Genomic DNA, 19,361 nt, shown 5'->3' with positions numbered 1-19,361 from the left:
TATCTAGTAGTAACATTTGTGAAATAAGAAATACATCAAAAGAAAAAAGAACATGAAAAAGAATTAAGTGAAAAAAAGTTTGCTTCAATCTGCTTTCAGAATCCATCAGTTCTTTATCTGGATGTCAATAGGATTTTCCATTGTAAGGTCTTTGTACTTATCTTGATTCTTCATGTTGCTGAGAAAGCTGAGTCTTTCATAACTGATCATCACATAATATTGCTGATACTGTGTATATTGTTTTCCAGATTCTGTGTATTTTATTTTGCATCAGTAAGAACAAGTTTTTCTGAAATACGGTCATGATTTTTTATTATAAAATGGTATTCCTGTACATTCAAATACTAGCTAGAGTTTGTTCAATCATTCCTTAATTTATAGGCATCCCTTCAATTTCCTACATTTTCCCCACCACAACAAGAGCTAATACATATATTTTTGTATATGTAGGTACTTTTTTCCTTTTTTATGAACTCTTTGGGATACCAATTTAGTGGTTGTATTGCTGGAACAAAGGGTATGCACAATATGGCTGTCTTTTGGGAAGAGTTCCAAATTGCTTTCTAGAATGTCTGGATCAGGTCACAACTCCTCAAAAGTGTATTAGTATCCCAGTTTTCCCACATCCTCTCCAATGTTTGCCTTTTTTCCTTTGTGTCACATTAGCCAGGCTGATATCATAACCTAAGAGTTGCTTGAATTTGCATCTCTCTAATAAAAAGTGATTTAGAGCACATCTTCATATGCCTAAAGATAACTAATTCTTTCACAAGAAAACCATCTGACAACTAGGGAAAAGTTCTTATTCTCATAAATTTGACTCAGTCTCTCTACGTAATTTGAGAAATAAGGCCATCATCAAAGAACTTGCTGCAAAAATGATTTTCCAACTTTTTGCTTTCCTTCTAAGCTCAGTTGTACTGGTTTTGTTTTTACAAAAGCTTTTAAATTTAATACACAAAATTATAATGTTATGCATATATAATATTCTTTATCTAATTTGTCCATGAACCTGTAAATCATTTAAATTCCCCTTTAAGAATTTGGATACTATATCATTTAGTGCATGCATGCTTAGTATTGATGGTTGGTTCTTGCCCTTTGCTATCAAAGAAAACCAAAATAACATCAATTTATTTGAGACAAATTATATTTTGTCCTACTGCCACTGATCAACCCAATATGAACTAGGAATGCTCTACTATAGGTCAGGCACAAATAATCCATGTGAACACCTGGAGTGGGTATTCTAAACTTACATATGCCACATTTCCTTTGAGCTGATTCAATTCTGTCCTTCTCATAGTGCACAACACCCTCACTGATGAGGGCACGCCATGCTGGACAGGACTGTGCCAGTGTCTCCCATGCTGCACAATTAATTACAAAATTATTTTTTAATTAATTTTTATTAAAGATATTATTTGAGTTTTACAATTCCCCTCCAACTTGCTTCCCTCCCCCCACCCCCCACAGAAATCACTCTGTCAGTCTTTACTTAATTACAAAATTCTTAAGAGAGACCTTCAAGGTGTCCCAGTATCACTTCTTTTGAATTTCTTGTGACATCAAGTTGAAGTAAATCAATCCCTAACTGAAGTTCCAACTGAAGAAAAGGTTTTGAATGCCATTACTTTCCTTTCAAGAGGCAAAGCACTGAAGCTGATTCTATTCCAGCTGAGATCTACAAGGTGGGAGGGGGGAACCATTGCTGATGCAAAACTGAAATTTTCCAGGTTATATGGCATGAAGAGGTTATCCCCCAAGAATTCAAGGATCCCTCCATTATCTGTCTCTGTAAATGAAAAGGGAATAAATTGTCCTGTGACAATCATAGGGATGTTTTTGTTTTGGTCACTGCTGGTAAGATTCTTTCCATAGTCCTTCTCAATAGACTGATTCTTCACCTGGAAGATGGTCACCTCCCTGAGAGTCAATGTGACTTCAGAAAGGGTGGAAGAATAGTCACTATGGTGTTTGCTGCCTGACAACTCCAAGGAAATTGTCAGGAACAGAACAGAGATCTGCAGACATTTGTAAATCTGACAATTTACCAACATCATGTTATGCAACCTTTGATATCATCAGTCATGAGGGTTCACGGAAAACTATGTTAAAATTTGGTTGCCCAGATTTCAACAGTATTCTACATCAATTTCATGACAACATGGCTTTCCCAGATTCTGGAAAGCCTGGGATGCTCTCAAGATTTCCCAGTTACCAATGGAGTGAAATAAGGATGTGTCCTTGGTCCCATGCTTTCTAGCATGATGTTTACAGTCTTTTTATCAAATACCCTCACTGAGAATGAAGGGCCTCAAGGTCAGCTACACACTGATGGCAAATTCTTCAACTTCAAAGGGCTGCAAACCAAGGTCAAAGTGGAGGTAATGTTGTTGTATGATCTTCTGTTTGCAGTTGATTGTGCACTCAATGCAGCCTCTGAAACTGAGATTAAAAAAAAGTATGGATCAATTCTCTGCTACTTGTGCTAATTTTAGTTTAACAATTAACAACAAGAAAACATCAGCCAACACCACACAATCCATATGTGGAACCATCAATTACAGGAAATGGAGAAGTTTTGAGTAATGTGGTGGACAAATTCACTTATCTTGGCAGTGTTCTTTTCAGGCAGGTACACATTGACAATGAGGTTGACACTCACATTACCAGAGCTAGCTCAGTATTTGGGAGGCTCTGAAAGAAAGTATGGGAGAGAAAAGGCATTAGACTGACTACCAAACTGAAGGTCTACAGAACTCTTGTGATGACCTCACTGATATATGCCTGTGAAACCTGGACAGCCTCCTAAACACCATGTCTGGAAACTGAATCACTTCCATTTAAATTTTCTTAGGAAGATTCTGAAGATCACTTGACAGGAGAAGATAGATACCAGTCATTGAAGTTCTTTCTCAAGCTAAACTTCCTAGTATTCTAACACTAATACAGAGAGTACAACTATGATGAGTTGGTCATGTTAGAATGCAAAAAAGTATGCTTGCAAAAAAGACCTTTTAGTATTGATATTGCTTCATTGTCTATGATACCTTTTAGCAAAATGTAGTTTCCTTCCTTATCTTTGTTAATTGGGTCGAATTTTTTTTTTGCATTTGTTTTATCTGAGATCAGGCTTGCCACTTCTGACTTTTTTGTCTTTTTTACTTTAATTGAAGTGTAAATTCTACTTGGCACATTTTTTGTAAACAACACGTTGTAGGATTTTGGTTTGTGTTCCCCTCTGTTATCTTCTTTCATTTTTATGGGAGAGTTCAACCTATGCACATTCACAGTTATAATTGCTAACTACATTTCCCTCCATCCCATTTTTCATTATGTATATGTTCTCTCTCTCCTTTCACCCTTTTCCTCCTTCACAGTGCTTTGCTCTTGTCTGCCACCTTCCTCAGTCTGCCCTCATTATTTTTTAGTTTTTTGCAAGGCAGTGGGGTTAAGTGACTTGCCCAAGACCACACAGCTAGGTAATTATTAAGTGTATGAGGCTGGATTTGAACCCAGATACTCCTGACTCCAAGGCTGGTGCTTTATCCACTGTGCCACCTAGCTGCCCCCTGCCCTCACTTCTGTCAGTAGCCTCCCCACTCTTTACATGTGCTTTCCAACTTTCCTGTTGGGTAATAAAGATTTTTATATTTAACTGATGATGTATATTACTTGAGCCAGTACTAATAAGGGTAACATTCAAGCAATGATCATTGTCAATACTCTTATCTTTCCTCCACTGTAAGAGTTTTGTTGCCTCTCTTCATGTGAAATAATTTACCCCATTCTACCTCTTCCTTCCTTTCTTCTGTACCCAGTGTACTCCTTCTCATCCTTTAATTATTTTTACATCAATTCTTCAAATTCACCTTTTTTTTCCTATACACTGTTTAGGTTAATTCCTTTTTTTTTTTTAAAGCAAGTGGCTTGTTGAAGGCCACACAGCTAGGTAATTGTTAAGTGTCTGAGGTCATATTTGAACTCAGGTCCCCCTGTCTCCAGGGCCAGTGCTCTAACCACTGTACCACCTAACTTCCCCAAGCCGCCTAGCTGTCCCTGCTCTCATACTATTTAGCATGATTTTACAATCATGTTGTCGGACTTTAATGAGGGTGAACATAGATAGCATGAAGATCAGCTGTCATAATGATAATAAATTCTTCAACTTGAAAAGGCTGAGCCAAGACAAAACAATAGTGTTGGTGCATAATTATTTTTTAGATGATTGTGCACTTAATAGAGCCTCTGAAGCTCAGATGGAACCAAGCATGCATCAACTCTCTGTCTCTTCTTTTTGGCCTAAATATAACATCAAGAAAGAACCGGCTACTCCATCTGTCCATATATGGAACCATTAGTTACAGCAAATGGAGGCATTTTGAATACCTGATTAAGTTTACTTACTTTGGAAGTATTCTTTCCAGGCATATACACAAAGATAATAAGGTTGACATAAGCATTACCAGAGTGAACACAATGTTTGGAAGGCTCTGAAAAAAAAAAAAGGTGAGAAAGAACTGACTGCCAAACTAAAAGTCTGCAGAGGTATTATGCTAACTGCATTTTTGAATCCTCGGACAATATGCCAGCACCATGCTAGGAAACTGGATCATTTCCATTTGAATTGTCTTGGGAAGAATCTGAAGATCACCTGGTAGGTTAAGATACCAGATACTGAGATGCCCTTCTCAAATTAAACTATCACACATTCGAACTCCATTGCAGAGAACTCAAATCCAGTGAGCTGGCCATGTGGTTCCAATGCCAAATGTATGCTTGTCAAAAACATTATTTCATGATGGGCAAGAACTCACATGCTTGTCAGGAAAAAACAATAAAAGATCACTCTCAAAGTCTTTCTTAAGAATTATGGAATTGATTGTGGGACATGGGAAACACTGGTACAGGACCACCCAGCAGGGCATGCCCTCATTAGATAAGGTCTATGATTCCAAAATTAAAACTCTAAATTTCAGAACAGTCAGGTAAAGTTTAAAAAAAAACCTGCAATTATCCAGAAAGAAATAATTCAAATATCAGGGAATCACACGCAAGATTACCCAGGGTTCTATCAGCATAGTAAAATTGAAGCAGCTTATAGGCAACATGAGATGTACAGATTTAGAGTATCTTCCCCAGATGTTCACATGGACTATTTATGTCTAACCTATGGAAGAGCATTCTGGCATTCTGAGCAGTCAATCAGGCATGTTATAATTTCATTTTGGTCCTCTTTGTGGATGAAGGACAACAGCCAAACCAATTTATTGTACTACTAATTAATAAAGAATTACAAGTATCATCTTCCCAATGAGGGATGTAAACAGTTCAGTTGCATCGAATCCTTTATATTTTCTTTTTTTCTTTTTAAGCTTCTGGTCCTAGTATCAGAGATCAAAAATTTTGTTAATTTCCAGTTTTATGAATTCCTGAAATCCTTCTTTTTCATTGAAGTATTAGTTTTTCCCTTGAAATAAAGTGATTAATTTCAATGGGTAACTCTTTGTTACAGTTCTAGTTCCTATGCTTTCCAGAAAATCATGTTTCATGATTTCTGATCCTCTAATGTTGAGCTGCCAAGTGTTTTGTAATCTTAAGTGTGATTCCCCGATATTTGAATTCTTTCATTCTGGCTTTTTTCCAGGTTTTTTGGTTTTGCTTTTTTTTAACTTTTCCCTAAAATTTTTCAGAATTTTCTTTGATAATTTCTTGAAAGATGATGTCCATGCCCTTTCGATGATGGTTTTTAGGTGGTTTTTCAATAATTCTCATTTCATCTCCTCTTGAGCTATTTTCCTGGTCAGTTGCTTTTGTGGGGTTTTTGATGAGGTTATCTTCCATTTTTGTCTTTATGTTTTTCATTCTTTTGAATTTGATAGATTCTTAAAGTCTCACTGAGTCCTTAGTCACACAGTTCTAAGTTTTAAGGAGTTATTTCAATTAGTTTTTGTATTTCCTTTTCCATTTGACCAATTATACCTTTCAATTAATTGTTTTATTCAGTGGATTTATCTCCTTTTCCATTTGTCTAATTGTACTTTTTAAACATTTGCTTTCTTTTTCCAGGTAGTTGACTCTTTTTTTTTAATAATTATTTTGCATAACTCTCATTTCTTTTCCAAGTTGTTCTACCACTTCTATGTGATTTTAAAATTCCTGTTTAAACTCTCCTATTTAAACTATAGTCTTGAGATCATTACCCATTTTTTTTGGATCTTTGTGCATAGGTGTTTTGAAACTGTTGTCCTCTTCTGAATTTGTATCTTGATCTTCCCTCTCACTATTACCTACTGTCAGATTTTTAATTGTTTTTTTAACCCATCTTTTTGCCCTTTTTCTTTTCTTTTAAATTTTAGATCACTTCTTGGGCTTGAGGATACATTATCTTAGGTTTCTTGTGCCATGGTCTGTAGGCTCTGCTGGATTTCCTGGTTTACCTGGTTTTGTACTGATGTTACCCTGAGGCCCATGGGAGACTCTTGTGTCTGCTGATACATGGAGGGTTTGGCATGGGTGATGACTGACAGCTAACATGGTGTGAAACTGGGATACTAGTGGCAATACTGGCATATGTTTAGGTTGATAGGATGCATACTGAAGCATGTGATAGTCTAGTCCCTAGAGGCTGCCTATTTGCCCAAGGCTATGCTGATGAATGTGATAGAACTGCTCTGCCCTGATATTAGCCTACTCCACTGCACTGGGGCTTAGGATCTCCCACTGGTTTTCTTAGGTAAGGCTTACTGAGTTTTATTCTCTCCTGAACTGAGTACCTCTTTTAGCAGAGTGAGGCAGGACTTTCATGTTGATCTTCCAAGGTTTTTGGACTTAAAGTTGTACCCCACTTTTTTTCTGTTTCTGCTATTCCAGGATTTGTTTGGGATACTATTTTATGGTTGTTGGAGGTAAAAATAGGAGGGTGACCATAGTTTATGACTTAGTCTGTCATCTTGGTTTCAATCATCAGCTTCATCATGGTAACTAAAATATGGAGGACGGTATTTGCAAAATTCATGAGAGGAGATTATTGAAATTGTCTGATCCTTTATCTTGTTTTTCATATGAAGATTGTTTAATGTTAAGTATATGAGCTGTTCAGAATTGTGTTTTCATTTAAATACTCTATAGTTTTCAAAAATGTATACTTCCATATATTATGTATTTACATATATACATATATGTATACATGTGTTTACATGTTATATGATTATATATGTTCTTAAGTATTCATATTCAAGCTGGTAGCAATAAAAATAAGCTTGACACACTACTATCAATCCTTATACAACATTATTTAGTAAAGAGAAATAGATAATTTCATTCCATGCATTTTTACATCAGTACTCTTGAATCTCTCAATTTCTACAGCTTTTATAGCTGAGAAATATCAAATGGCCAGTTAGAAATGTACAAATATTCCCAATTAAATTTCACTATGGCTTACTGAGCACAATTGCTTAACAAACAGAGGGAAGTTGGTACATCTAAATATGCTCAAGAGAATTCAGTTCATTTCCAGAGTGGGGAGGACAGCTCTTGTCAGCAATCATAATCTTTACATAAGAAACAAGATCTTGGATTTTGATAGGGCTTTAGCCTCATATTACTTTGCAGGCCAGTGGTTCCTGAGGGAAGGAATGCAAACTGAGCAAATTGATGAAAATGTCTGTCTTAGAATGAAGCAAGAATACAATATCAAGTTCAAAAATATACTGGTGAAACTTAAATCTTCTTCCTTTTCTTTCTTCTCCTCCCCCTTCTTTTTCTTTCTTATTTTCTTATTTTTCTCTCCTTTCTTTTTCCTTTTTCATTATCACAAAGGCCCAAGTCAGAGAAACACAAATACAAATTTGTCCAGTGTAGGTGATAAAGTTATCTAGGATTAGTCTTTTGAAGATGTTCTCAGGGAACTTGTTTAAATTTTCTGTTTATACCAGCTTTGGAGATAATTGCTTCTGTAGTACAATTTAATTTGTTAAATTGTGTGTTGAGGATAAAAAGACAGTCTTTCTATTGAACAACTTAAATTCTATTTGAGTATTTGCCATTTTTCCATAAAGCAGAGATTCTTAACTGGGAGTCCTTGAAGTTTGTTTTACTTAAAATTTATTTTTAATTTTTAAAATTCTATATATTCAATTAAACTGTAAACTGTGTCCTTAGACAAATCACTTCATCTAATTAGAACTCAATTTCTTCATCCTAGACATGAAGGGATTGAATCAGATGATCATCAATAGCTAGTTGGGATTCCATGAAATACACGGGTAAGCACAAAGTTGATTATACAATTATTCAAATAAATGATGATAGGCATCTAAATTCAGGTTGTAGAAACACAAAGCAAAAGAAGGGGACTGATACAGGAAGAACCAATGGAATATAGCAAACTCTTAGATATGGAGACAGGGAATGGATGATGAAGGTCATAAAAAATAAAGAAATTGAGGAAAGAAGAAAAAAGAATAGGGGGAAAAAAAGATAGGGGGAGAGGATGGAAGAAGAGGAGAGGAGAGTTTGGAGGTTGACTAAGACAGAAATTGTTACATAAATGGTGATCCATTAAAGGTAATTAAGAAGCAGTGGTCTGGGTGACACCATAGATAAATTAATAGACCAAGAGATACTCTATCAGACCTATAGAAAAGGGATAAATTTATGACTAAACAAGAATTAGAGAACCTTATAAACTGAAAAATGAATGATTCTGACTATGTTAAATTTAAAAGTTTTTGCACTTAGAAAGTGAATGCTGCCAAAGTTAGAAGGAAAGCAGAAAGCTGGGAAACAATTTTCACAGCTAGGAGTTTGGATAAAGGTCTCATTTCTAAAATATATAGAGAATTGCATCAAATTTATAAGGTTACAAGTCATTCCCCAATTGATAAATGGCCAAAGGATATGAACAGAGAGTTTTCAAATGAAGAAATTAAATATATATATATATATATATATATATATATATATAGCATATATAATCATATAAAAATGCTCTGAATCATTATTGATTAGAGAAATGCAAAATAAAACAACAATGAGGTATCACCTCAACCTATCAGTTTGGCCAAGATAAGAAAAAGCAAACATGATCAATGTTGGAAAGGTTATGGGAGGATTGGGACATTGATGCATAGCTGGTGGAGTTGTGAACAGATCCAAACTTTCTGGAGTGCAATATAAAACTATGCCCAAAGAGCAATAAAAATGTTCATTCCCTTTGACCCAGCAATTCCAATTCTAGGTCTATATCAAAAAAAAAATTATAAAAAATGGGAAAAGTCCTACATATTCCTAAATATTCATAGAAGCTGTTTTTGTAATGGCAAAGAATTAGAAAATGAGGGGATGCCCATCAATTGGGGGATGGGTAAGTGAAACATGGTACATGAATATTATGGAATATTATTGTTCTATAAGAAATCATAAATGGTTGTACTCTAGAGAAGGATGGAATGAGTAACAGGGATCTGAAGCTGAGCAAAGGGAGCAGAATCAAGAGAACAATGAACACATTAGGAACAAGATTGTGAGATGTTCAATCTTAATGGAAGCAGCTCCTCTCAGCAGTTCAGAGCTAGGACAACTGTATTAGACCAACTTTGGACAATGTTATACCCATCGAGAGGAAGAAAAACAAAACAAAAAAAGAAAATGCAACCCTTCAGAATCTGATGAACACTTTATAAAAATTTCCTCTTATGTATCCCTTTCCCTTAATTCTAATTCCTCACACCAAAATTGACCAAAATGTAAACATGTTTATCCAAAATATGTATGTACAATGCTAACCTGATTGCTTGCCTCTGAGGAAAGGGGGATGGGAAGGGAGGGTGGAAGGAAATTTTGTAAGCTAAAAATATACATGTGATGGACGAAAATAAATAAATTAATTTTTTAAAAGATAGAACAAAAGACAAAAAAAAGTAGTTGGATTGAAGGTATGAGGAAAAATAAAAAAGAGAAGAATCACAAAACCATGATGAAGAACATAATAAGGAGATCAGGAAAGACTGTTGAATGATACTAAGAGATAACAGGAGGATGAAGATAGAGAAAATTGCATGACATTCATAGATGAACACATTACTGATTTCATTTCATAAATGATGAAATGATGTTTTTGTTTTTTATGTTTCCTGGATTTTTGCAAGGCAGTGGGGTTAGGTGATTTGCCCAAGGTCTTAAGTGTCTGAGTTTGGATTTGAACTCAACTCCTCCTGACTCCAGGGCCAGTGCTATCCACTATACCATGCAGACACCTTGTATATGATCAATTGATAAAGATGAGAAAAGATGAGAATATTTAAGGGAAGATTCATTATAGAAAGAGAAAAATGCTCCACCACTAAGTGGATATATATATGTATATATATATATGTTATATTCTCCTGATTCACTTCATTCTTTATAAGTTTACTCCTGTCCTTCCAGGCTTTACTGAAGTCTTTCCATTCATTACAGAGCAATAATACCTAATTACATTCACATACTATGATTTCATCAGTCATTGACCAGAAGTATTCTGGAAAATGCTTAACAACCAGGTCTTGCTGAGTGAGGATGTAAGGTTAATACTTTCTCATTATAGCCTGAATTAAAGTTCAACCTCTAATATTTTCTGTCTGACCCTGGGAAAATCACTTGACCTCTGTCTCTGCTTCCTTGTCTGCAAAATGGAGATAGTAATAGCAACTAGCGTGCAAGTGTTGTCATAAGGATTGTATAAGAAAAAAAAATTGTAAAGATTTTATTTTCAATAAAACTATTATTGAAATCCTGATTACTCAATGTTTTGTTTTTTTTAGGTTTTTGCAAGGCAACGGTGTTAAGATTTGAATTCAGGTCCTCCTGACTCCAGGGCCGGTGCTCTATCCATTGTGCCACCTAGCCGCCCCTCTGATTACTCAATTTTGAGGTATAAATGCTGATGAAATTTTAACAACACGGGTTTGTATGAAGTGATGCTAGTGATGAGGTTTGTGGTCATTCTCCAGGAAGGCCATGACAGCAGGGAGGTGATGCCACCACAGGCACATGAGCTGGATTTGGGTGAGGGGGTGCTGTGCTAGGTCACCAGCCTCACCTCCTCCTCCCGAGCCATGTGGGTCCAGTGGTCGGATATGAATCGGGGTGACTGGACATGGCCCCTGGATGCGGGGTGATCAGGGTTAAGAGACTTGCCCATGGTCACACAGCTTAAGTGTCAAGCGTCAGGCTGGATTCGCACTCCAGTCCTCCTGACTCCGTGGCCACTGCGCCTGCGCCCCCTAGCAGGAGTGTGAATTCCTCAGCCAATCAGAAGGAGTTTTTCTCTATTTGGCGGCTCTTCCGCCTTCTTCACACCTGCATGGATGTCTCCGGTTGGCCAGAATGGAGAGAGGGCTCCGCACTCCAGCCTGCCCCGGGCCCACAGGCTCAGCCAGGCCGGAAGCCCCGAGAGGCCCCCAGAGGCCCCCGCTCCGCTACCTTGAGGCCTGAGGGGGGATGGGCAGCGGCTCCAAGTCAGCGAGGAGCTGCCCACGGCGATGCCTTGCTTCTGCAAAACTGACTGACGCAAGGACTTACCTTATGCTTCAGGGCCGGCCATTGCCAGGCGTGGCTTCCAACCTCTGATAAGAGCCTACCCGGAAGGCTTGATAACGTGTGAACATTTACATGTACATGCTCAAAGTCCCTGCCAGGCACCGCCGCGGCCAGCCCGGCCCTGCAGCGGGGTCCTTCATGGACCCTGGTCCTTCGAGCTTGCTTTGATCCTGGGGCCTGGGGGCCTTGACCTTGAGTCTCAGCCCCGCCCCTCCAGGGCTCAGGGAGCAATCTTTCATAAATAATGGATATAATCTATACAAAAATATAGATTTATGAGGATAAACTAGAAGCCTTTCCAATAAGATCAAAGAAAAGTAAGCGTCCATTCTCACAAGGTAATTCAATACCCTATTAGACGTGCTGAACATAGCAATAATGTAAAAAAAAAAAAAATCAAAGATTAAAAAAATTGTAATGAGAAAACAAAACCATTACACTTTGGGTTTCTTTCTCGAAATGGACCTGAATTAAATTTCAACCTCAAATATTTTCCATCTGACCCTGAGAAAAATCACTTGGCCTCTGTTTCAGTTTCCTCAGCTGTAAAGGGGAGATATTAATAATAATTACTATGTTGGTGTTGTTATAAGGATAATTAAGGGAAAATTTGGTGAAGCTCTTGAACACTTAACACATGCTTGTTCCTTTTATTTTTCAATAAAGCCTTTCCAAAGAAAAAGAACAATGTCCATTATTACAATATAATTCAATATCATATAGGAGTGCTGAATACAGCAATTATATAAAAACAAAATCAAAGATATAAAAATAAACAATGAGGAAACAGAATACTGAGAAAATAGGACTTGCTTAGGGAACCTTAAAGAAGTAACTAAAACAAAATTTCTTGAAACTTTAGGAGAGTTGCAGAAAATAACATAAACCCATATAAATCATCATATTATATCCATATTTTTCCAACAAAATGCATCAGAAAGAAGTTCTATTTAAATCAATATGAAATGCTTGGGTTTCTATCTATCAAGAGACATGTAGGGGGGACCATATACTGTGATTACAAATCACTTTTCACATAAATACTGATCTTAATAATTAGATAATTATTAATTCCTCAAGTATAGGAGAATCTAATGTAATAAAAATGACATTGAACCCAAATTTATTTGCTTCTTCAGTACCATACCAATTAAACTATGAATGAATCACTTGTAGACCTTAAATATATTAGTTACATCCATCTAGAAAAGCAAAAAAAAAATCAATAAGAGCAAGGGAAATCTTTGGGGAAAAAAAATGTGAAGGTAACCTAGGAAAAGCTTATTTCCAACTATAGTAAAAAAGTGTCGATTCTCAAGAAATGATACTAGCTTGAAAATAGTGATGAAGTAGCAAATTGCAATAATGTTTTGGTGTTTAATTCATTACATATAAGTTTTGGGGACAGGAATGTATCACTTAAAAAAAATTGCTGGAAAAACTGGAAAGAAGTTTAACACACAGCCTCTACAGAAAATACACCACCAGAAAAGAGCTTACAAAATTTGAGTACAAATGGAAGTAAAATTTTTTTCAATTTTTTTTGTCTGTTTTTCTGTGTGTGTGTGTGTGTGTGTGTGTGTGTGTGTGTGTGTGTTTGAGAGAGTGAGAGAGACACAGAGAAATGGCAAATAAGGAAATATTTTATATTCACATAATTGTTAACAGTTTATTTTTGCCCTATAAATAGATGAGAGAGATTCTGGATTATGGAGAGAATTTAGAACTAAACTTTTTACAAAAAGACTCTTAAAATAATAAATATTTTTTAAAAAGAACAAAACCCTTCATTTTTTAAATTCACTTGTCACACTGACCTAGGACTAGTAAACTGAATTTTCCCACATGTTTTATGCAGAGTCTAAAAAACAAATGGGGAAAAACTGAAAGTGGAGGGGAGACTGAATTATTAAGCATTTCAGGAAGAAGAAAATTTAAAGAATTCAAATATAAACACATAAATCAATAGGGAAAACATTAGCAACAGAAAGAAGTATGACTTCAACTTAGTAAGCACATTCATATGTCAATGAATAAAAACTTCAAAACAAAAGGAAGTGATGAGATAGAGGACCTTGTGGAATATGAGGAAAACATGGAACCATAGCATGTTGTTTCTGAGTGGTTCAAAAGAGAAATGAGAATTACCCAAACTAAGGTCAGAAAGAAGTCTTAACCAACCATCAGGAAAGGCAATAGACCTTGCTAAAAAAGGGACTACAAAAGTTAAAAAAAAAACAAGCAAACAAACAAACCTTTTCCTGCTACATTTTAAAGACAATTTTATCAAACTTTTATGAACCATATTAGACTGGCTATTGAAATGTTATCCCCATCCAGAGGATGGAAAGCAAAACAAAACAAAACAAAAAAAAAAGAAAATGCAACCCTTCAGAATCTGGTGAACACTTAATAAAATTATCTCTTATGTATCTCTTTCCCTTAATTCTAATTCTCCATATTGAAAATGACTAATCTGTAAGCATGTTTATCAAATATCTGTATGTACAATGCTAACCTGACTTCGTTACTAAGGAGAGAGCAGTAGGAAGGGAGGGTGGAAATAATTTTGTAACTTAAAAATATACATTTGCATAAGGATGAAAAATAAATAAGTAAATAAATTAAAAAATCTTTTCAAGAATATTTAATATAGATGGAGCCAAGATGTTACAGAAAAGGCAGACTTTCACGAACTCTTCTAAACTTCCCTTCCAAACAACTTTGATTGAAATCTCAAAATAAATTCTAGAGTGGCAGAACCAGCAAAAAGGAGGAAATGAAACAATTTTCTAGCCCAAAGCAACTTAGCAAATCAGGGAGGAAAGTCTGTTGTGTCCAGGGGATGGTGAGGTATAGTGCAACACAGGCTCTACTAATGCAAAAAGGGCCCTAGCAAACTAGCAGTAGCAGAAGACAACTAAATCAGTAGAGGCAGTGGAATGTTCTGGACCTCTCTACTCAGGTATGGTTAGAAAACAGGACTGTAGATGAGGAGATTACAGGTGGTCTCTGTTGGCACAAGGAAAAGGACCCTGTTTTTTACCCATGCTCAGATCTGGGTTAGAGATCTAGAGGGCAGTCCCAGGGCAAAGAGGAGCCCTAGCTCATGAGAACTTGTGTACCACAGGGGAGCAGAAAACCTGATGACAGTTTCACAGTAGAAAAGAATGCTTTCACTCACAGACAAGAGCACAGGCCAGTAGAGTAGTAAATAGAAGAACTGAAAGCTTACAGACACCCAGAAGGAGTTCTTGGAACAGATAAACTCCACTTTAACAAAAAAGTTAAAAGTTAAAAAATAGGGTCAAAAATGAAAAAATTCTGACTATAGGAAGTTACTGTGGAGACAAGAAAGCATACCTAGAAGAAAAGAACAAAGTCAAAATTGTTACAATCCACAAAGAAAAAATTGAATTGTCCATAGGACATGGAAAAGCTCAAAAATGATTTTTAAAATCAATTAAAATTTGCTAAAAAATTTGTAAAGAAAAATGAGAGTAATAAAAAAAATGGAAAAAAACCAATAGCTTGGTACAGAGGCACAGAAAGTACTTAAGAAAATAGCACCTTAAAAATAGAATAGGCTGAATGGTAAAGGAATAAATTCAATGGAGAAAAAAATGTCTTGAAAAGTGGAATTGAAGAACTCCTTAAATAGTTGAATTGGTCAAATGGAAAAGGAGGTGCAGAAGCTCACTGAAGAAAATAATTCCCCAAAAATTAGTATTGCATAAGTCAAAGTAATGAATTTGTAAAGTATCAAGAAAATTACAATCAAATGAATGAAAAGAATGTAAGAAAATGTAAAATATCCAATTGGAAAAGTAATCAATCTGAAAAATAGAATGAGAATAGATAATTTAAGAATTGTTGAACTTCCTGAAATACATAATCATAAAAAGAGTTTAGGCATCATCTTTAAAGAAAACTGCCCTGGTATTCTGGAACCAAAGACTAAAGTAGAAATTGAAATAAATTCATCTGTCACCTCCTGAATTAAACCCCCCCCAAAAAAACTCCCAGAAATATTATAGCCAAATTCCAGAGCTCCCAAGGCAAGAAAATCTTGTACATAACCAAAAAAGAAATAATTCAAATATCATGAGGTCACAAAATCAAGATAACACAAGATTTAATAGTTTCTATATTAAATAAATGGAGGAATTGAAGTATGATCTCCCCAATAGAAAAAAAAAAAAAAAACCCTGGGATTACAACTAAGAATCATCTACCCAACAAAACTGAGTATAATTCTTTAATTAAAAATGGACATTCAATGAAGTAGGGAACTTGCAAACATTCCTGATGGAAAGAAAAGTTAAATAGAAAATTTAATTTTCAAATACAAAATTAAAGAGAAATGTGAAAAGATGAACAGAAAAGAAAAACCATAAGGGATCCTGTAAGTTCAACTGCTTATATCTCTATATAGGGAAAGGATGCTTTTAACTCCTATGAACTTTCTCATTATTAGGGCAGCTAAAAGGAATGAGCGTTAAGTCAAAGGACTTGGGTGTGAGCTGAATATGATGGAATAATTAAAAAAAACTGAGGGGTGAGAAAGAGGAATTCATTGAGAAAAGGGAAAGTTGTAGCATGTGGTTAATTAATTATTTCACATAAAAGAGATGTGAATGAACTTCAAAAATTCTCAAAAATTGAACAAGCACTTTACCATGATTGTTTTATGAGACTAATATAGTCCTAAATTTCTAAATCATAAAATGATAAAAAAAGAAGGAAAACTGTAGATCGTGAACATTGACTCAAAAATTTTAAGCAAAATCCCAAGGAAATAGACTACAGTGATTTAGCTAAGAAATTATTCATATCTAAGTGAGATTTATGCCAGAGAGGCATAAATATTATTAAATATTAACTATTATGAGAACAAGCAATATATTTAATTCCATTAGAAAACAAAACATCTAAAACCAAAGATTATCTCAATAAATGATCAAAATCCTTTAGCAAAATGCACTGTTCTTTTATGTTAAAAATCCTACAAAGTATAGGCAAAGAGGTCTTTTTAGATCACATAAATTATCTATCTAAAACCAAACACAAGCATCATATACAATGGGAATATACTAAGATCTTTTCCAATAAATATGGAAGCGAAATAAGGATGTTCACTCTCTCTGTTACTTTTTGATATCTTCCAGAAATGGTAGCCACAAGAGAAGGAAATTATAGGGGGAAAAAATAGGTATAGAGACGATAAAACTACCCCTATTTGCTTATGATAAGATCGTCTTCCTGGAAAATCTAAGAAAATCAACAAAGATAGTTATTAAGAAAATTAATAGCTTCGGCAATGTTATTGGTTTCAAAAATGACCTGCACCTCTATATAATAACAATAATGACAAAACACATGAACCAATGATTGAAAACGAATAATAACCCTGCAGAGCTTCAAAATGGATAAAGCACTGAGGAACAACTTACCAAAGAACATGAAGATTTGAATAGACTAAGTTACAAAGTGCTCCTTAAAAATATAAAGAACAACTTAATTAACTGGGAGAAGATTCATTGTTCATGGTTAACCCATGCCAATATAATAAAATGTCAATAATACAAATAGTAATTTACACTTTTATTCTATACCAATCAAATTATTAAGACAGGACTCTTTATAGAACTTGCAGAAATAAACTTCATTTGGGAAGAAATTTAGAATATCAAGGGAAATAATAAAAAGAAATAGGATTGAAGGGAATAATAGCAAGTCTAGATCTCAAATTTTATTATAAAGAAGCAGCCATCAAAACTTTTTGGCATTGATTAAAAATTATAGTGATCAAAGAGCAAATTGTAAAAAGGAGAATCATAAATAATGCATGTCAATAATATGGTATTTGACAAAATGGAAAAATCAAATTACTTAGGAAATAGCTCCTTATTTAATTAATAAAACTACTGGGAAAAGTGGAAAGCAGTCTGACAAAAAATAGTATTATACCAACATTGTGTGTTTCACAATATTTTCTAAATGAACATATGAATTTAATATTAAAGATTGCATTATATAAATTAGAAGAGAAAAAATGATATACATCTCAACTATACACAGATGGACACATTACCAAGCAAAAGACAGATGCTGAAGACAAAACTAACAACTATATTTACTTTAAATTAAAAAGTTTCAACATAGATAAAATTAGTGCACCTAAGATATGAAGAGAAGTAGTTCAATGGAAAAGTTTTTTAAATATTTTGTATATAAAATATATATTTACACATATTTTACATACATATACAGTAATATATGCATATATTTTATATTATGCATTTTATATAATATATAATATATATTTTGAATACATATATTAATATCTGTATATATGTGTGTATGTATAAACAATAAATCAATATGGTTGCTAGACATTTATAAGTAGATAGTGATGAGAAGATATGATCAAATATTTCAAAAAAAAATCACAAAGTGAAAGAATATGCAAAATAACTAATAAAATAAATACAAAATTTCACCTTTAACCTGCAAATTGAAACCCCTTACCCCAGTGGCAATATTCAGTGTTACATTGTGGAATGAGAAGCACACCAATGCTTCCATGGTGAAGCTGTGAATAGTATAGACATTTGCTGGGGGTATGGGAAATGGGGTGGGAATTTAAATTAATCAAAGTGACAACATTGTCTATAGTCTTTGAATCAGAGATTCTGCTACTGAGCTTATTCCCCAAGGATGTCATCAATAAGAAGAAAGTTCCCATATACTATACTCCAAAATATTTAGTAACATTTTGTTGTGACAGGTAACAATTGGAAACTATATAGATGTCCATCAGTTTGGGAATAGCTAATCAAATTATGAATAAGTGTAATGGTATATTACTCTGCTATATGAATTAATATATATGATATTATAATACTGGTATAGAAATACTTGTTTTATTACATAAATTAGAAATGAAATAAATATATGTCAGGGAAAAAAGGAATAATTTGCGTGATGAATGCAGAGAAGCATGTAAGGATCTAAATGTACCCGTACAGAGTGAAGTGAATAGATACAAAAAAACCCCAATATGCACAGTACACAACAATACAAAATACACAATATACAGTAATACAAATAGAGAGAACTGCACATTAAAAGATCAAAAACAAATATAACAGAATTATGAAAGTCAGGAATAAAATGATGAGAAGTGGATAGACACCTACAATTCAGCCCTTTGTGGAGGTGAAATGCCCACAACTATTTAATATTTCATTTGTACTGTGACATTTTTTATTATTTTTTCCTTTTTAAAATTTTTTTATTTATTTAAGGTAATGGGGTCAAGTGACTTGCCCAAGGTCACACATCTAGGCAATCATTAAGTGTTTGGCTCTGTATTTGAACTCAGGTCCTTCTGACTCCAGAAACAGTGCTATCTCCACTGCACCACCTGGCTGTTCCCCATTTTTACTATTTTAATCAGTTATGTTGATTTTATTGACTCTCTAAAACTTCTATTTGTTACGTTGGGTGGCACTTTAGGAAGGGCACTTTGGGATAACTATGATGATATATGAAACAGAACTTATCAATAAAAAATATAACCAAAAAAGATAAAGAAAACTTTGTGAGGTTAGTTCAAAAATATATAATTCACCTCAATCTGGGGATATTTTATGGCACCTCTAGCTAATCATAAATAGGTCAATGATTTCTTAATTTGGAATAATGATGATGTAAGATGCATTACTTTTCTTTCTTTTTTTACAAGTTGGCATATTATATCAGTAACA

This window comes from Macrotis lagotis, chromosome 1 (genome assembly GCF_037893015.1).
Source record: "Macrotis lagotis isolate mMagLag1 chromosome 1, bilby.v1.9.chrom.fasta, whole genome shotgun sequence".
NCBI classification, from domain to species: Eukaryota; Metazoa; Chordata; class Mammalia; order Peramelemorphia; family Peramelidae; genus Macrotis; species Macrotis lagotis.
Note: the sequence above shows the minus strand (reverse complement) of the source record.